Here is an 8,707-nt window from a genome sequence, read left to right as displayed (position 1 = left end):
GCTGGCCCTCGTCCCAATACCGGAAGTGGCGTTACTGGGCCACACAGTCAACTTCCCCAGAAGTGTTACAAGGTTTGCATTCCTATGTCTGCTGTTGGTTGGCCAAAAGAGAAATAGCGTTACACTGGGGCCGCAGATCAGCTCCCACTTTGCAAGGACGGCTACATAGCCTAGCTCACTGCAACATTAACAGTGAAGTCTACGCCAGCATAATGCCTTGCTCCTCCCACCCTAAAGACTTCTGGGGCCCATACAGGTCTTATGTGGAAACTATTCGACAAGCCACCAACTCTCAACTCGACCGGGGTACAGTCCCTGAAGGTGTGGGGTAATCGTTTACACGCTTCTTGCTACTAGCTATGTATTCCTCCTAGCACCTTCTCTATGTACACAACTCTTAGACTATGTGATTTTCTTTGTCTGGGGGTTGCAGATATTCCAGGAGACCTGCTGTTGACTTACTACAACTACATTATGTGGGCTGAGGAGGGCCTATGGGACTGTGTTTAGGTGTTTTGCTGAGCCCTTTATACTGCAAGTCACATGACGTGTCCAATGTATAATATTAACCTGTGAGATTTCCCATTGTTATTTCAATTGTACTGATGCTGACAGTGAACTTCTATCCTGAAATGTTTTGAGATGTACCAAAATGGTAAATAAAGCTCAAAAAAAATAATAGTCTGCATACCCACAGTACCTTTTTTAATAGGATATGCATTTTATCTTTTGCATTTATTATGCTAAATAATGCGTGAACAGAATTATTTGGCTTACCAAGTGTAGTTGTAGTTTACAGGATCAACGCACACTCTGTAATTAAGACAGGTCTCACTATTAAGACAACATCATAGTGAGGCAACCATCTTTAACAAGAGAAAGTTGTCTCTGTTCTGCATTCACTTGAAATGTAGCTTAACTGCTTTTGGTCATGGATGTTTTCAGAGTAATAGCCCTAAACTGCACCTGCTGTTGAAATGTAAATCGGCAGTGTAAAAAGAACTGTGCTTTGTATCACTGTAAGCTCAATTGCAATATGGATCTGTAACGTGAAATGGCTGCACATTTTAAAACATATGAAGCAGCAATATTTTTGTCTTTTAAACTTGACTGTCTGTGGGAGTTTATGCAAGATGAAACTAACCAATGTGTAGATATTTGCCTCACTTTTATGTTACATGCTAATGCCTCAAAAGCTCAGACGGCATCCCAGTCTTAGGTGATTTATTTTGCATGCTCACGATACTCTGAGGTCAGACCACACAGTAGTGTTATTTAATTTCTTTCAATCGTAATTTATCCTCACAAATGAATTATTTCAAATTTGCAAGTAGGCAAGACATAAGCCCTGGGTTGTGCAGCTTCTATTCTACATGCCCTCCTACATTTGAAATATTTTGAGAAAAGAGCTTTCATTACCAAGTTGTTCAGTTGCTAGTTAGTTACATTTTGTATGTTAGAAATTTGCTCACCACTACAAAATGCATAAATGCCAATACTGCCACATGATTCTGTTCCTCGTTCTCAACATGACTGATTGAGCAGGTCATCTGAAAGAGGCCTTTGCAGCTCCTTGGCTTTATCCAGAGTTTATTTTATTTTTACTATCCTATCATTTATTATTCCACCTGGTATTCTCCCATAACATTTTGAAGGAGAGCAACACATGGTTTAATTTTTTGACCATCCATGCGTAGACTGTTTCATAGGACTTCATGATTGGTGAATACCATGGCTGAGGCCAAGCACCCAGGTTTGCTGTAGCTAGTGTCTGGGTTATTGCTATAAAAGGATGCAAATTTGTCCATGCATATTTTGGAGCTACCCACTGGGGTTCGGGCAATGTTCTCATTGTGTAAAATTGTAAACTGTGCGTGGAATACAAGTTCTGTGTAAACAATGATGTGCACAGTGATGACAACAATACCTTTCTCCATAATTAGTAGATTTTAGGTACACATCTTCACTTTCAGATACAGATACAGTGTACTCAAGCTCTGAAAACATTGATAGCACAGTTCTTACATCCCAATCATCAGAAACAAATCTAGAGAGGATCATATCAACTATTGCCACCTTAATAACATAAGGTATTTGCAGTGTCTCAGTAGGACCAAAAATATCATATGGGGTCATATCCCAAACAATACTACTACTAAAAGTACTGGAAATGCCGAAATGTTTGCAAGGGACAGGTCTCTTCGCACTTTAAGCGAAGAAGAATGTGGTTTCAGTACCTCCACTACCAGTTCTGTAGCAAAGCCGTCTGGGAGATAGTGTTCATTTATTAGCAAGAAGAAAACAGTCACAAATCCAATCCAAAGAAGTAAGAAAAGTAATGAGGTGGCAATCCAAATGCAACTTCATAAAGGAATCAGCATTTTCAACCAAAGAAAGAAACCAAGTGCACCATGTAGTGAAGTGTGTGAAGAGTCAGAAGAGAAGTCATCAACATCAACAAAGTGACCAGAAACAATCTTTTAAAAAACAGGAATTGTGGTAGGCAGAAGAGAACAGGTAGATACCTCTAAAGGTGGATCATCAGGAAAAAAATATGTTGTTAGAAGTACCAGTAGCAAGCAGTATACTCACATCCGATGCACGGGTTGTGTTTGTAGTGGTAACTGGAATCATCATAAGTTAATTCTCCACCCTCCCCAGCCAAGAAAAACAACATTGGTGTATCAGAAAACTTGTGAAGGAAGGCCCTGCAGGGTAGTGAGAGGGGTCAGTGAACTACCCAGGAATCCTTATGGCCTAATGTGTAGTACCGGCCACATGATATAATTTAACTTGCTCAATTGAGACAAGTCATTTGTCTTTACAACCAGCATGTGGTGGCAAACTCATGTTTCTTGTACCTTAAATGCCTAGGAGTGACACCTGTGCACGGTATGATGGGCCAAATTCCTTTTTACTGCTATCTTCTCTGGAACTAGTTCACCAACTTTTGGAATCCAGCCAGAAGGTGCAGGTTGATCCGTCAGTGGCAGACTGTTTAAAAAGTTAATTAGATCGCTTGTCCCGGAAGGCTTGTAATTCTTGTAAGACAGGTAAACGTTCATTGATGTCAAAAGGTGTATCTGCAGCCACTGAGCTAGGGCAGTCAAGATCTGGAACATGCATCTGGATACCGAATAAGACCTTGTACAGGAGCCGGCCTCCTAAAGTTAGACTAGGCAGATTATTTGATGCTCTCTGGGCATCAAACCAGTGATGGAACCAACTACGACCTCAACCTAATATTCTGTTAAGGATTGCTTTGAGTCACAGTTTTTCCTCTCCACAATCAAATTTCACTCAGGATGATATGGAGAAAAGTAATACACAGCCACACCCAGGGTTCCTATAGTATCCTTGTAAGCCGTGGAGGCAAAAGCAGGGTCCGGGACCAAGTAGAATGCAGCTACTGCATATGTGCCAATGAAGACTTCCAAATCTGTAATAACAGTATGAGCATCAGCCAATCATTGTTGCCACATGTATAGGAATCTGGAGCATGAACCTACGGTGAGTAGAATAAATTCAAAAGCACCATCCAGATTTAAGGGACCGCAATGGTCTAGATACATACATTGATGACGTTTCCAGAAACCAAGAGGGGTGTCTGCAGTGGGCGTGTAATGGTGAATCTCTGTATTTGCTAGCAGATGTCACAACTAAGGACATGCTGTTTTGTCTGCTTGCACAGACCATGCTACCAGAAGCATTTTTGCAATAGTGACATTATGGCTGCCACACCAGCATTGGCGAATGCTACACCCTCATGTGCTGCTAGCATTAACTCTAGCCTGTGGTCTTGTTTGGGAATCACATAATCACCCACCCCAGGGATGGTAACAAAGGGAATGTTTTGGGCACTAAAGTGGTGGGAATATTTTGCTGGATTTTAATAAGGTACGAGGCACTATTGCATGATGCATTGACGGCAGTCATGATGTCTTCATCTACCCTTGTGTGAGGATGAGTTATCAAAGTCTTAACTGCAGATTTGGCAGCTTCATCTGCCACCACATTCCCTGCCACATGTATTCCAACACGCTTATGACTCAATGTGTGTATCACATGAACCTGTGGCAAACTATCTTTAAGTTGTGCCAGCTTTCAACAAAGCAGTTTGTGCTTGATAGTATTACCCTTTGAATCTTTGAATCCAATTCAGACACCAATAATGTAAGTTTTTATTGAAGGACTTCACACAGTAATACAAATCTCACACTATTAGTGTGGGGAATTCCGGATCCATATTCTTTAGTGCCAGAATCAAAGCTTTGAGTTCAGTCTGTGCAGTACAATCCCGTATGGACAGTGTGAATGTTTTTTGGGGACGGAATTTTCCATCCTCCATTACACCGTCTACTACGGTTCAAGCTACTGAGTATTAATGTTTTGTAGTTATAGCAGGTTGGGCTGAACCATCAGTATGGCTGATGTGTTTGCATTTATCAAGAGGCACATGTTACTGAGCAAGGAGCATTAATGTTTATATTGGAGAAATTCTTGAGTCTGTAATGTGGGGTCAAACACATAATATATGTCAGCAGCCATCAGGTAAGTGGCACATTGTATCCATCTAGGTTGTAAGGCTTTTGCATTGCAAATGCTGGGCTTTATAACAGCCTCTAAGGCTGGAAAGGGAGTAGCTACAATTATTTGTTTCCCCTGACCCAGTGTTTTTTTCTCAATGACAGCCATCTGAACAGCAGTGAGTATTTTTTAGTGGAAGAAAAATGCATCTCAGCAGTTGAATATAAATGTGATTTATATGTTATTGGTGCTGTGTTACCTTCATTAACTGTGACGTAGGTGAAGCCTGTGGCACCGGCAACGATACAGATGACCATAATTGTTTTGTTGGCAAGTGTGTTTAAGTGTCATGTTGACTGCATGTCAATCTGTAGTGATCTGAGTATTTGCGTATGTTTGATTCCCAATGTGCATTGGAAAGATCAGGGTGAATTAAATCATACAAGGGTTTTATGCCTTGAGCATATTCTGGTATGTATGTTTTGCCAAAGTTAAAGAATCCAAATATGGATTGTAATATTTTAGGTGTATTTGGTGGTTGTAGAAGTGCATGTTTCTCTAGGAAATGCGGCGTTCGGCTCCTACCCTCATTTGATAGCTTGTTTCCCAAAAGTGTGACACTGAGAATTGCAATTTTAGTTTTTTTGGAATTGAATTTTTAGTCATATCGAGCAAATCCCAATACTATGCGATCTACTCTGGCCAAAGATGGGTATAAGTCATTGTCCGTCAGATATATGTCATTAACATAAGACTATACTTCTTCACCAACACCATGTAGAATTGACATTAAATGGGCAGCATACAGTCCTGGACTGTTCTTATACCCTTGAGGGAGTCAGCAAAAAAAACTGTGCGAATCCAGGGTGGAGAAGGCTGTCAAATCTCAGCTTCCAGGTGCTATATTTTGGGACCAAATCCATTCCCTGGGTCATCCTCATCCACTTCAACATCCCCAATCTCCTGGGCCTCTTTGGCTTCCCACCAGGCCCTCAAGGCCACTTGCAGCTCCTCCTTGCTGGCGTTACCCTTCATGGGACATCCCAAAGCTCTCCAGAATTTCCTCAACTGAACAACCTTGTAGGTAAACAATGCCTCAATGTTAAACTCTAATTCTGCAGCCTCAGCCTCACCGGCTATCGGGCTCCCCCCTCCCCTGAGACATGATGTGTGGTTTAAAGGTTACTCAACAATAGAACCACCAAATCAAAACAATATGTTGTTGCATCCTGGTCTGCGATCAATTTATGATGTTGATGGAACGAGATTTAGAAATAAATGTATTTCAGCTCGCAAAGTTGAACTTCCATAATTAATAATAATATTAATAATGTGTGCAGTGAAGAATACTAATCAACCTAGTATAAACTTGAAGACCAAATACACGCAAGAAACTAATATGTGTGCTCATGTTTTGTCTTTCGTTTTAAATGTTGCACATGTCTGTTTTGTTGCTTTGTTTGCTTCTGCTAGGTAATATAGATTAATGGGTTGATTAATTAGCAAAGGTGGGTGGGTAACAGAATGACTTCTAATTCTTGCATTAATTATTCTTTTGTGTTTGTTTATATACTAGTTGCAAAGAAAGAGGTTTGAGGCCTAGTACGTCTTATTATGCAGCTGGCAAAATCCTGCTCAGTGAAAGCAAGAGCCCAGTGTGGAAAATGTCTGCTGTGTTGTTTAAAAAGAAGAAAATACAAACTTGATTAAATAAGTGAACTTTTCGTGCCTTGGTTGGTTTGACCAAGGTCAGGAACCGGCAGAAGGATTGACAAGCTAAGGAAGTCACGGACATTAGTTTTAAAATGTTGCAAGCTGGAGGAAGCTACGTGACTTGAAAATAAGGAACAATTGACTCTAAGAGAGAGTCGGAACTGGGCTTCAAAATGTGATGATCTAATGTGGTCTGTCACTCGACAGCCAATCAGGGTTTTGCTCAAATATGAAAAGTATACTTTTACTTAGATTAGTTAGTTAGGAAAGGTATAAAAACTGACCCCTTTGGAAGGAGGGCGCTTCTCGCTTTCCAAATCCAGATGGGCGTGACGTGCTGACGGACTTCTTTTGGAGCACGTAAGATTCTTTTAGGGCCTTATGACTTTACAGATTTAATTTAGACGAAGTGAGTTTAGATAGGCAAATAGGGTTTAGGTGATGGAAAAACTGTTTATTCTTCTTTAAAAATGCTATTTGATCTTGCTTGAAAACTGCTTGACTAATTTGCAATTCCTCAAACTATGCTGCTTAAAATAAAAGATTCTAATTAAAATGCACTTTTCTTTGAATAAATAGTTAATAAATAAGTTTTTTTGAAAGCACAAGCTGGCCTTGTTATTTAATGAACTTAATTACCATCAGCTGATCTTATTGCCTGTGTGGCTTAATTAAATGAAAAATTATAAATCTATGGAAAAGTCAATAATCCGCAGTTGTAAATAAATGTATATATGGTTTGTAGATAGGGTTTATTAATTAGGCCACATAATTCAGTTGCTCAAAATATGTCATTATTGATTTATGGGCCTTGTGTGTGATTTATGATTAATGGTGAATATTATAGAGTAGGTTAGTGCTGCTGTGACATATTTTCTATAGGGGCGCTGGATCAATTTCCCTGGTAGCAGAAGGAACGGTTGCTATGGTAACTGTCATGCTACGTGGTAATTACATAGGATCAATGTTTAACATATGTTGAGTTTGTTTGCATGTTACATGTAGTCGAAAGGTTTTTTCAAGCAGTGTGAAAATTCCTAGCTTGCCGCGGCATTTGAGTGGTGTAACAAGAAGTGAAGTTGCACAGTGCATTTGTTCTGTTTCAAATTAGTGATATTGTTATCACTAGTGTTGTGGGCGTACAACACAGGTTTAGGGATTCTAGGTGTATATGGTAGAATGTATAGTGAGGATTTTCTATGAAATTGTAGCTTTGAGTATAGGGACTAAGAGCCTGCTTTAAAACTCACTGTGAAAAGAGCAGTAGGATTTATCTAAACTTGAGTGAAGGGTAAGCTAGCGTCGTCTATTCTTACTGGCAAATGTGGATTTCTATGGCTGGTTAAAGTCCTGCCAAAATTTCATGCATGTATGGTTAGGGAAACTTTCCGTTTGAAAGTGCGTGAATGATTTCGTAATTCTGTTCGAGTCAAACTTTGAATTGCTACTTTATGTGCATTCAGAGAGAAACGAGTTTATTATTACCTGATTGAAGGGTAAAGTAGTCTTATTTTATTAGCGAATGTATATTCTGTGAGAATAGCGTTGTCTATTCCACGTAAAAAGAATACTTGTATGTTTGTAAAAACTGTCACTTTATTTTAGCGAAACAGACAAATGGTTTGTTTTTCTGTTGTCATTAATAAATTTCATTGGAAAAGTGTTCTTAAAATGGCGCTGTGAAAATGTTTTTGTGAAGGAGGGGTGAGCGCTAAGAGTGAGACACGAGAAGCTGCAGCGGCCGTGTATGTCACAGGTCCGCGCTGTGATTGGATAACATACGTTACAGCTAGCGCTCTGATTGGCTCACGTGAATTTGACTAGCTGTTAGTTGATTGGTTCTTCTAAAGGCAAGCAATTCTATTGGTTGAGCAAGGTGGTGACGTAGCTCAACCTGATTGGCTTGTTGGTGTGTTTCCAGCACAGATTGGTTAGTTTAGCGGAACAACCAGGAAACATTTACGATCATTCTAAATCAAACGTATTTGATTAAAACATGAGTTATTATTATAAAAAAGAGGAAAATAAGCTTACATTGCTTCAAAAATTGAAAAATGTACTTTCACCTGAAAGTTATGACTCGAGGTGGAAAGTTACTTCATAAATACAAAACACCTGCAGCCTATATGGAAGGTGAATATGGTTATCATACTTGCCTCTGGTTTGATGTATGGATGGACTATACCAAAAATGACGGTGTTTTAGCTTGGCCGGAAGATGGCTCATTTAATATGAGAATTTTGAAAAACTTGAGAGAAAAGATGATAGCTCTTGTGCCGAGACCTAGACCTACTCAATTCGAAGCTTTAGTTGAATGGGAGGATGAGATGTTTGAATTACAACGAGAAAGCAGTGGTATAAAAAAAACTCAAAAATCATCAAATGTTAAACGAGAAACTCATGAGGATAGAATGCATCGTTGAAGACAGGCAGACATATGTGAGGGTCTTTATACAGTGAGAGAAAT

At 39.6% G+C, this 8,707-nt stretch overlaps 1 pseudogene; it reads right to left on the bottom strand.

Moving 5' to 3' along the window:
* Positions 1-1,848: 1,848 nt before the first annotated feature.
* On the bottom strand, positions 1,849-4,348 carry LOC144821685 (uncharacterized; annotated as a pseudogene).
* Between the last annotated feature and the right edge of the window lie 4,359 nt (positions 4,349-8,707).

This window comes from Lissotriton helveticus, chromosome 2_2, assembly GCF_964261635.1.
Source record: "Lissotriton helveticus chromosome 2_2, aLisHel1.1, whole genome shotgun sequence".
NCBI lineage: Eukaryota > Metazoa > Chordata > Amphibia > Caudata > Salamandridae > Lissotriton > Lissotriton helveticus.
This window is presented reverse-complemented; position numbering and strand designations above follow the sequence as displayed.